Below are 12064 nucleotides of genomic sequence, written 5' to 3'. Positions count from 1 at the left end.
AAATATTAAGTTTCATTGTGATTTAAGGAAAATGTTGACCTACTATAACTGGCATCCACTGAAGCATCCAGTAGATGCCAGTTACATGCATCCACACAGTTCATGCCTCACTAGTCAAGGCGCTTTACCAACTTTAGGATGACAGTGGTGCCTTCCGTGCTAATACATTTCCAACCCACCATTCACACACAATACTTTGAAGGTCTTTGGGCGCATGTGTATATACAGATAAATAAAATATATGCATATTTTAATCTGTGTTTATATTAAAAAAAAATACTGTAGATTAGGTTGATATGTTGAAATTATGATAGTTAGTCTAATAATGGCATTATTAAGTGAAGAGTACATGATGACTTGTTCAGGACTCGAAGAAGCTTGGGACTTGGACTTGGACTCGACTTGGCTTTGGTGTTACTTGGACTTGGACTCGACTTGCCCTTCTCTGTCTTTACTTGGGACTCGACTTGGACTTGACTGCTAAGACTTGGGACTTACTTGGGACTTGCCAAACAGTGACTTGGTCCCACCTCTGCGTCAGACTGAAGGACTGCACGTCTGACACTGTGGTCAGCAGCACCGGAGCACCACAGGGGACCGTTCTCTCTCCCGTCCTCTTCACCTTGTACACATCTGACTTCCAGTACAACTCTGAGCTCTGCCACATGCAGAAATACTCAGATGACACTGTCATAGTTGGCTGTATCGAGGATGGACGGGAGGGGGAGTACAGGAGCCTGGTTGCGGACTTCGTGAGGTGGTGCAGGTCCAACCATCTGCAGCTGAACACCTCCAAGACCAAGGAGATGGTGGTGGACTTCAGAAGGAAGAAACCACATCTCCAATCTGTGTCCATCAAGGGGGGGCGATGTGGAGGTGGTCAGGACTTACAAATATCTGGGGCTGCAGCTGGACGACAGGCTGGACTGGACAACAAACATGGACACACTCCACAGGAAAGGACAGAGCCGTCTGTACTTCCTGAGAAGGCTGGGGTCCTTCAACATCTGCAAAAAACTGCTGGGGATGTTTTACCAGTCTGTGGTGGCCAGCGTCCTCTTCTATGCTGTGGTTAGCTGGGGAGGAAGCAGCAAGAAGAGGGACGCTGCTCGACTGGACAGATTGGTGAGGAGGGCTGGCTCAGTGGTGGGCACAGAGCTGGACTCTATGGTGACAGTGGCAGAGAGAAGAACCCTGGACAAACTGCTGTCCATACTGGACAACGCCCACCACCCTCTGCACAACACCTTCATCAGGCAGAGGAGTGTGTTTAGTGGCAGGCTGCTGTCCCAATCCTGCTCCACCAACAGACTGAAGAACTCTTTTGTCCCCCTGGTCATCAGACTGTACAACAGCTCTCAGTGATGGCAGGAGGCACAATAGACAATGGACAAATCTTTTTGCACTACTTCCTGGACACTCTGTCATTGCCATGTCTGTCTACCTCTGCTACATGTGGTGACTGTGACTTTCATTCATTTATTCATTTCATTCATCTGTTTACAGCCTAATTTAATTGCACACAGTCCTCCCCATTTGTAGTTTTTTTCTCATATTTGTAAAAAACACTACCTCTACGGTCACTTTATATTTTAAATAGTTTATAGTTGTATAAAACATTTTTATTTCTAGTTACTTACTATTTTTTATATAGTTTTTGTATAGATGATTAGCACGGGTTAACTTAACACAGTTATATATTTATTTTCTATGCAAATGTTTAATTCCTCTGCACATTTTTTAACTTTCAGAGTTTCAACTCCTCCACATATTTAATTTCTCTGTATATATTTAAATTCTATGCAAATGTTTAATTTTACTACATATGTTTAATTTCTTTGATTTCTCTGTACACATTTAAATTTACATTTATCTCAGGTCAATTTCAGCGTATGGTTACTGTGTTATAAATTAACTTTAATGTATGTTCAATGTATGTTACTGCTACTGGATGCTTGAATTTCCTTCGGGATCAATAAAGTATCTATCTATCTATCTATCTATCTATCTATCTATCTATCTGACTGCAAATGCCAAAGGGAAATTTATTATATCTATTTGCTCATATACTATATAAAGGTGTGGCCAGTATGAACCAAACCAACTTTGGGTTTCTGGTTGAGATTAAGTCTTATCTCAAATCCTCTCAAATGAGATCAGAGGTTTTATTTACTCTTCCTGTAATGATATGAAGTATCGCACAATGATTATGAGTTCAGCCCAGAATGTATAAAGAAAGGGGTACTTAACAACCGCAGGCACAGATATCAAGACAGATATCAAGATATTCAGACATCAAGTCTGAATCTCATTCTCACGTTTTTCTCTGACAAAACAGCCGCTTGACATGTGGCGTCAGTGGAAAAGTAAGAAAGACATATTTTAACATATTTTCGGAATACATGCAAATTTATTAAGTAATGCTTTGAGATTTGTTAATTTTAATTTATTTATCATGGGATCACCCTAACCTTGCTAACCTTAGCTAATACTAGCTACCCTGACAAGGGTCATGCCACACAATGTAAGGCTATCATCAAAACCTATATGATGATGGCCTATATGATGGTATTAGTAAGTTGTGTGTGTGTGTGTGTATTCTTATAAAACTGAATTTATGACAACCAGTTTTAGACTATTTTAAAACATTAAAGTGTGGACATTTTGGCTGGTCTTCACTTTCTTACAACCCTTTAAATGCCTGTTTTAGGGTTAAAGTTAGAATTAAGTTATGCGAGGGTAAGTGTACAGGTTAGATACTTACTTAAGGTAGCTAAGCAAAGAGACCTGGGAATCCATCATCTATGAACAGATTTATAGAGGTAGGACTACTTGTCTAAAACAGCTGTGGCTTTCAATTGTACTGGCAAGGGAATCAAATGAAAAAAAAAAGAAAAAAAAAAAAGAAAAAATAACAATAAAAGAAGGGGAAAAACAATATTACTTTAAAGTTTGCTAACCTTAGCTAAGACCACGCAGGCTAAGAGCGACACCAGTCAGACCATGTAAGGCTATGGCAGAAAACCCCTTAGAGTATTGCATTTAAGAGGAGTTTTATTGCTTATCGATAAGATTGTCTTAGTTCCTCATTCAGAAGTAACATTTTCTCACTTTATTGAGTGTCTCTAATGATGCCAGGAAACATCTGTTAGCTGTGATGCTTAACTGATTTGCATGCTCAACGAGCTGCCATTATTAATCTAAGCTTTGCTGTCTCATGCACCAAAACACTATAAACTGACTTTCATTTAACTGAGAAAAAGACAATCATATATAAAAAACAGTTACAAAAAATGCATTAAGAAACAAGTTTGTTTTTTTCTGTTTGTATTATTAATTTTACCATTTCAATTCCTTATTATTAATTACTATTATTATAACACTGCATACTGTTGTGCTGACTCTGTTAATGCCAAAGGAAAATTGACAACTCTATTTCAAAAACATGTGAGAAATAAATATTAAATTATATTTAATTGTTCATGTATTAAGATAGATATGCTTAAGGAGTACAGTTTCTGTTGCTGCTGACAGATTGTGTAATCTCCAATACACCATGTGCAAAAGTAAGTGATGGGTGACCAATATGAACCAACTTTGGGGTTGGGGTTAAGATAAAATCTATTCTTAATCTCTTCCAAATGAAATGAAAGTCTTTATTCACTGTTACTGTAATGATGTGAAATATTGCACAATGATCATGAGTTCAGCCCAGAATGTATAAAAAGAGGGAAACGTGACAGCAAGAGGCACAGATACCTACATCAAGTGTGAATCTCTGCGTGAAAACAGCCTCTTGTCTTTGGCATTGGATCAGTGAAAAGGTAAGAATGACACATTTTAACCTCATATCTGTATGAATTGTTTGTGACATTGTCCTGAGATTTGTTTTTGTCTCTTTTTCTTCATTTCTAGGATGAAGTGCATGGTGATATTTCTTGTGTTGTCCATGGTCGTCCTCATGGCTGAACCTGGAGAGAGCTTCTTACCAGTAATGGTGCATGGAGGTAAATTCATTAAAAAATAAAAATAAATAATAATAATAATAATAATATTTATTTGTTATTTTGAAATAAAATGGCCTAGACACTACAACTGTACCTGTAATGTAGTACAAACAATATTACTAATCATAACGATATTTTTTTCTTCTTTTTGTGTTTTTTTTAGTTGGACATTATATGCCGGGGTAAGCCAATATCACAAAACCATTAAAATTGAAATAATTTAACATTACTGATAATATTACTGATAACATCTTGTTGTGTTTTTATTGTGTGCTGAATGTGCTTTCCTTTCACCAGGTACATGTATGGGAGACTAGATTTGGATGAAAAGCAGGTCGATGAGCGAGAGAAGCGTTCAGCTGATTACAAACGAGCAGAGGCTGCTTTTGAATAGCCTCAATGGGCCTCTCTGAATAAATGATAGCATTGAAAAGAAGCTTTTCTTACCGTTCTTCTTCACCTTATCTGGACATTTCTTGCCAATATATACACATTGTCATCGCCAGTGAAGATATTTTGGTTTTTAATTTTGGTAAAATGCCAGTCGCTAAATAAATTTGCATCATAGCACATGAAAACAAATTTCTCTTGTCTTATTTAAAAACTCTTTGAATTTTTAAAACCGAGTTACCGGTCATTGGAAATCTGAGATCTGAAAAAAGTGAAACAAATTAAATTTGTATGTGTACTTACACAACTGTCGTTATGGGGACTTGAATTTGAGACCATTCTCACAACTCAAAGGGTTGTATCATTATTAAAGGTAGATTTAAGTTTAAGCTAGTGGTTGTGGTTAGAGTTGTGATGGTTAAGGTAAGTGGCTTGGGAATTAATTATGTCACAAATGTGTACGTTCATTTGCATGTTTTCCTGTATTATCAGTACCCGTGAGGTCTGAGTACACTGTGGACCAAAATTCTAGCATCCACAAGGTTAGCTCTTCAGATGAGGGTTAGAAACACACTGATGGGTGAGTGTGAGAGGGTAAAGGCTTGGTTTTTAGGGTTAGAATTATGGTTGACTTTCAATTGTGCTGGTTGTGTTAAGAGGCTTGAGAATTAATTACATCAGTGGAGGGTCCACACAAAGATATAAAGACAGGTATGAATTTGTGAGGGTGTGTATGTGTGTTTGAGTCATGGGATCACCTCGCAGGGCTAAAACAGAAAAACAGACATCCATTCACACTCACACCTACGGACAATTTAGAATCACCAGTTAACCTAACCAGCATGTCTTTGGACTGTGGGAGGAAGCCGGAGTACCGGGAGAGAACCCACGCAGACACAGGGAGAACATGCAAACTCCACACAGAAAGGCCCAGTCGGCCCATGGATTCGAACCCGGGACCTTCTCGCTGTGAGGCATCAGTTAAAGAAGGGATTCAGTGCACACCTCTTGATTATCCCAAGGACGATATTGAATGTGTTGGGGTGACTATCACTCTTTCTCGCGAAATGTCCTTTAATATCGCCGTAGTATATCGACCACCGACTGAAGATGACATGTTCTTTGATACTATAAGATACTTAAATCTTATAATGGAAAAGAAGTTCTCCTGATGGGTGACTTCAGTCTGAACTGGTTGGATAAAACACGAAGAAAAAAGTTAAAAAACATTGCTAATAAATTTAATTTTACTCAGATTATAAATACTCCCACTAGAATAACCAAAAACTCAAAGACACTGCTAGACCTAATTTTTACAAACAAATTGGAACATATATCTAAAACATACAACCTAATCACAGGTATGTCAGACAATAATCTCACTCTTGTGGCAAGACAGCTATCAAAGAACAGATACAGGAACAAATCCACAATAGAGGGAAAAAAATACACATCACTCATCCCAAAGCGAGAAATGCATAACCTAGAAAATGAGATCAGAATAACAAATTGGGAGTGTAGTTAATGACAAAGACTGTAGGCAGGCTAGTAAGGACTTAATGTATACTTTCAAACAACTTATATCTAAGTTTACCAAAGAAGTCACACATAAAAACAACCGAAAACGAAATTTCCCGTGGTTTGATAACACATTACGCCAGTTAATCAAAGAAAGGGATGCAGCCCTTAAAAAATCATTAAAATCAGGGCTTGAATCTGATCGCTCCATATTTAAAGGCTTTAGGAATAAAGTAATAGGGCAACTCAGGAAAGCTAAAGCAAACTTTTTCCTTCATATTATAGTACAAGCTAAAGGTAACACCAAATTGCTGTGGAAAAGTATAGATCAACTTTCTGGAAAAGTCTACTCTAAGAGTGCACCTATACAGCTTAGAGTTGATGACATTATTCTGGATGATTCCTTAATGATTGCTAACACGTTTAATGTTTATTTTATAAATTCTGTTGTAGAGCTGGGTAGCAATCCTACAGAAATCCAGCTTCCTATTCTTTTAACCAATAAAACGCTGACTTTTAATCTCACAACTCGTGAAAAGGTAAATAAAATTCTCTCTGCAGTATCAAACTCAAAAGCAAAAGATATTTGGGGACTTGATACATACCTACTAAAGAAATATAAAGATGTCTTAACCCCCCGATCACCAACATGATAAACCAGTCACTGGAGGAAAGTATTTTCCCTAGTGTACTAAAAACAGCTATTGTAACTCCCATCTACAAATCGTGTGACAAACAGGAAGTCAGTAATTATAGACCCATCAGTATACTTCCTGCTGTCTCAAAAGCGATTGAAAAGGTGGTAGCTGAACAATTGCTAGCCCACCTAAACTCTGAAAACTTATTACATCCTATGCAGTTTGGTTTTAGAACAAATCATTTGACTGAAACAGCATGTTGTTACTTTACTGAAGTCATTAAGTCCAGTCTTGACAAGGGAGGGGTGGTGGGTGCTGTATTTTTAGATCTGCGTAAGGCATTTGACACTGTTAACCACTCTGTGCTTCTCTCTAAGCTCACACAATTCAATCTATCCACAAATGTGTTAAACTGGTTTGAGTCTTATTTATCTGACCGCTTTCAATGTGTTCGGATAAAAGACAAAATATCGCCATTAACAACCTGTGCTATGGGGGTACCGTAAGGTTCCATCTTAGGGCCAGTGTTGTTCAGTACCTACATCAATGATCTTCCATCTGTCTGCGATGGTGTGGAAATCTTGATGTATGCTGAAGACACGGTCCTTTATGTACATGATAAAGACCCCCAAAAAGTTGCTGCCAAACTGACAGTAGTGATGGGAACGGCAGTTCTTTTGACTGTACTGAATCACTAGAATCAGTTCATTAAAATGATTCGTTGAACAGATTCGTTCACAGAATCATTCAGTGCTTAGCAGGAGCCCTGACTGCATAGTGTACATATGTGAAAGTCAAGGCCCGTGGGCCACATCCGGTGGTTGCCATGGCAACCCCTCGGCGTATCAGTACGGCAGCCCGGCGCTCTGAAGTTACATCAGTCCATATAATTGACCAATAAAACCTCAAGTCACAAGCATTACACCACTAAATACTGAAATATGTTTCTTATGATTCTTATACAAAGACGTAACGCTGTACCAGCTAGCAGACAACAGACTGAATCTGTTACTGACTTGTTCTGCGACTGTTCCGGTAGCACATACAGCAAACAGAAATCTTACTAAAATATAAATGACAACACCACTGCAGATAAACACCAGTCTGTTAACATACAAGCTAACATACAGACACACTGAAAGTGTCCCGTTAGCCAAATAACAACATGTTTAAAACGGTATTAGCATGCTAGCTTAGCCCCGTAGTTAGCTTCACTCTCCACCAACCACCACGTCCCGCTAGTCTCGTTTTATACTACACAGTGAACGCGAGTCCTCTGCGCAGTACATTCACTGAACATGCTACACGGATGTTAACAAGACAGTAATTTTAGCAAATATTTAAATTATTAATGTTTTATATTATGTATTCCCTTGTAGGTCTAATGCAAATATGATGCTCGTCTTGTGCAATAATATAGACCGAAGACCGAACACTATGTGCGTGTATTTTACCAGCCTGTCAAATAAACAAATAAAGTGTATGTGACTAAACGTCTGGTTGTTAAAGATGTTTTATTGCACTGAAATGAAAACAAGAAGTAATGAAAGTGAGAAATAATACGTAAAAAGCAAAATCACAAAGCTATTATAAATACTTTACAAGTGTCAAACAAATGAAAGATTGTCCTTGTCATCAAAAGATCTTGCCCCTACTCCAGATTTGCATCTCAATATACAAGCTGGCTGATTTTGGATGAGCTTATCTGCCACATCTTGCTGTAAATGGAGTCACGTTTGCTCAGGTGTCAAGAGTCCCTCCCCCCACCCCGCACGCTGGCTGCGTTTTTTCGTCGAAGATTCACGAGTGAGTCACAGAACGCGGCAGTTCCGCTCTCGCCCGACACAGCTGAGTTCAACTGAACTGAGAAAAGAACGAATCAGTTCATGAAGTGATTCCATTCAGTACGTTCACTCAAAAGAACGAATCATTCGTGAACACTTGTGTGTGTATACCTCTGTCTATGCTTCTATCCTACCTGCCCTGGGACTGCAGATGGAAATTAGCAATTTGCTTAACCTGGTATAGTGTATCTTCTCCTCTGTGATTAATGCATTTTGTACATGGTCCCTGTAAGAAATAAACTAAATAAACTAAACTAAACCAAAAACTATTTATTTGATAAGCGCCACCACAAAGAGTCACAATGTACAGAAACGTCTAGGACAAAGGGTTGGCCTTTTTCTGACTGATTACACAACACGACGATAAGGTCATTCCTTTCTGGAGTTTTTCAGGTCAATTGAACACTGTCTATTTGTAAATAAACTCATGTACAAACTGTAGCCATGTGTCACTATAACTGCCAATAGTCTGAATACAGCACATTTTTTATATGAACTGTTATCATGTCATGTTTCATGCTGATGCTGTTGATGTAGAGCATTACTAAAAACAGCTGGAAATAATGGACTGCCATCATCAGAAGAGCGCAGGAGGATACCTGGCCTTCCCAACTGTGCAATTACGCCGATCAGGCACAACATTAAGACCACCTACTTGATCAGTTTGGGATCTAGTGAATTTGGAGGCTAGGTCAACATGGCATGGGAACATTGTTGCTTCAGGTAAAGGCATGGATGACGGCTAACTTCCTGCAACTAAACAGTTCAAAAACGGAAGCCATTCTTGTTGGCACTCCACACCAGACCCGGTCATCCACCATCACCAGCATCACCTTCTCCGGCCATGACATCCACCTCTCATCCTCAGTCACAAACCTCGGTGTCAGAATGGACCCTCACCTGACTTTTGAGGCTCACATTAAACACCTTTGCAAAACCTCCTTCTTCCACCTCAGGAATATTGCAAAACTCCGCCCCATACTCACTCTCCGTGATGCTCCGTGAAAACTTGTCCATGCCTTTGTCTCCTCCAGACTGGACTACTGCAACGCACTCCTCATCGGGATCCCAGGCAAGAACATCAAGCAGTTGCAGTACATCCAGAACTGTGCTGCCAGGATCCTGATGGGGGTGCGGAAGTACCACCACATCACACCCATCCTCAAATCCCTCCACTGGCTTCCTGTCCAGTACAGGATTGAATTCAAAGTTTCCCTTCTGACCCACCAGTGCCTCAATGGCACTGCCCCCGGTTACCTCAAACAACTCATCACCCCCCTTTCCTCTTCACGCCATCTCCGCACTGGACAGGCCAACCTCCTCCAGCCTCCAAGGACAAGGCTTCGAACCACGGGCGACCGCGCCTTCTGTTCAGCTGCACCCAGCCTGTGGAATACTCTTCCTGTGCATCTAAGGGCACCACAGACTGTGGATTCTTTTAAAAAAGGCCTTAAGACTCATCTTTTTATAAAAGCCTATGGCTAAAACTGCTATTTTTAATGTCTCTCTTTTTTATTCTTTTATGCTAGTTTTAAAGTCTTTATGTTGTTTTATGTGCATTGTAGCACTTTGAGGTCATTGCTTTGATGTAAAGTGCGTTATAAATAAATTTATTATTCATTCGCTTCTGCGGCTGCTACACGTAAGAAGCTGAGCTGTCATTTTCCCACAGAACTAGACTTTGCAGAGTACATTGACTAATATGATGTTTCCATACAGCGCCAAAAAAATGTGAATGTGAATTCATCCCTGCCCTTATAAAAACACAACACAACTCAACTCAACTTTATTTATAGAGCACATTAAAAACAACCACAGCCAAAACAATGTGCTATATAGGTAAGAATAAGAACTAAAGACAATTAAAAACAATAAAACAATAAAAAACACTAAAAGCACTAAACAAGAGCAGGGTTTCATGCTGGGTTCAAAGCCAAGGAATAAAATAAAATTATGGAAAGATCGTTCCATAATTTGGGAGCAGCAACCCCCCCCCCCCCCCCCCCCATTTCAGATATGTTTTATTATTAATATGTTAGCATCATCTTCGTCGTCTTAAATGCTGCAACTGGTAAAAGTTGGCTTGCTACTTTATATAATGCAAGATACTTGTTTGTTGATCATATTCTGAATTAATTACGAAACGTTACGCAAGCAACATTAAAGGAACCCATCCTGCCCAACAAAAAGAGACCAAGCAGCATCACATTCATATCTGATCACTCGGCTCGTTGCGACAGAAGCCTTCTAACTTAAGACTCATCTGCAGCAAGGCATGTACTGAACTAATTGAACTATCGCACGGACAAGTTGTTATACAACTGACAAAATGTTAAAATACAATGTGCATTATGTGTTTAATTTACGGTTTAGAAATTGTTTTCTAAATGCTGCTGCTGTGATGTCTTTGCTTCTCATTTTCAGGATGAAGTTCACAGCAGTGTTCCTCATGCTGTCCCTCGTCGTTCTCATGACTGAGCCTGGGGAGGGTTTTATTCACCACATTTTCAGAGGAATTATCCGCGGTATCACTCATTCATTTTATTGTGTTTTTTCCTCAACAGTTGAATGCAAAATACACAAAATTTAAGTTATATGCAAAAGCATATAAGCATGGTTTTCATGTAGCTAAATTATTTAAAATATGTGCTAAATTTTATGTATTTTTATCTCATGCTTTTAACATTCTTAACATTTTATCACCCTGAGCAGATTGGATAGTTAATCACATTATATTTCACAAATTCTCTGATTGATTTGAAATCAATATATATGCCACGTCTGTGTAGCTTCTGTTAGTTCTCTTAGAATAGATTGAAGAGTTTGTAGTCTGTTCTCCAGAATTTCCCTTTATTTTGCTGGATTCATTCTTCCCCTCTGCCTTTATAAGATGTGAAGGGTTTGTTGTCATTTCCACAGCATGATGCTGCCACCACCATGCTTCACAGTGTTCAGTGACTTGAATCTTTTTTATATCCATCCTCTGACTTGTACTTTTCAACAACCTTTTCTATGAGTTGACTGTAGCCAGGAATACTGATTAACCAGTGAGAGGACGTTCCAGACACAGGTGTCTTCATACTACAGACAACCTATAGTATACTATAGTATGTCTGTATTGTTGGTATCACTTAAGCACAAATAACTGAGGATGAAGAGGATGCTTCCTTTTCTCTGATCAGATATTTTAGACACTAATGTCTATGTTAGGTTTAGTGTTTATGTATAAGTTAAAGGCAGGCATCAGGTCAGGTATTGTGAACTGCTGCAACAACTACAGTTTTGTACCCTAATTGTTTCCTATTTTTTTTATTCAGTTGGCAAGATGATCCACGGGTAACGACTTCTCTCTACTAGATGCATGAACAATTATTGAAGTAACAACAAAAATGTAATCTCAGTGACAACTTTTAATTATGGCCTAAGTTCTATCGACCAACCAGGTGAGTCTCTCAGCAAGGACAAGGGCAAGAATAGCTGGACCAACAGGCGCAGCTAGAGCAACTGGCGCAACTGGAGCAATAGGCGGAGCAGCAGGAGCAGCTGGACAAACGCTCCTTCAAAAAACATCGCAAGAATTTTGCCTAGTCTTCTTGGCTCGTGCTACTTTTGTTCGTGCACACTGCTCGAGAAAATGAGAATGAAATGTCAGTCTGCGAGTTTTTAA

The 12064-nt window shown here is 39.1% G+C and overlaps 1 protein-coding gene and 1 long non-coding RNA gene across 3 annotated transcripts in view; one reads left to right on the top strand and one right to left on the bottom strand.

Moving 5' to 3' along the window:
* The window catches only part of LOC311499619 (exostosin-1), a gene marked incomplete at its 5' end in the record, with an annotated part of 291053 nt that overhangs the window by 101806 nt on the left and 177183 nt on the right, over nt 1-12064 (bottom strand). The gene's annotated exons all lie outside the window — the stretch shown is intronic.
* LOC311499136 lies at nt 3625-4580 on the top strand. Its single transcript, XR_014699441.1, has 4 exons — nt 3625-3824; nt 3916-4007; nt 4171-4189; nt 4305-4580. It is a non-coding gene; the product is annotated as an uncharacterized lncRNA (long non-coding RNA).

This window comes from Chelon labrosus (assembly GCF_963514085.1).
Source record: "Chelon labrosus genome assembly, chromosome: 14".
NCBI classification, from domain to species: Eukaryota; Metazoa; Chordata; class Actinopteri; order Mugiliformes; family Mugilidae; genus Chelon; species Chelon labrosus.
The sequence above is the reverse complement of the archived record's forward strand: the minus strand, read 5'-3'. Positions and strand labels throughout refer to the sequence as shown.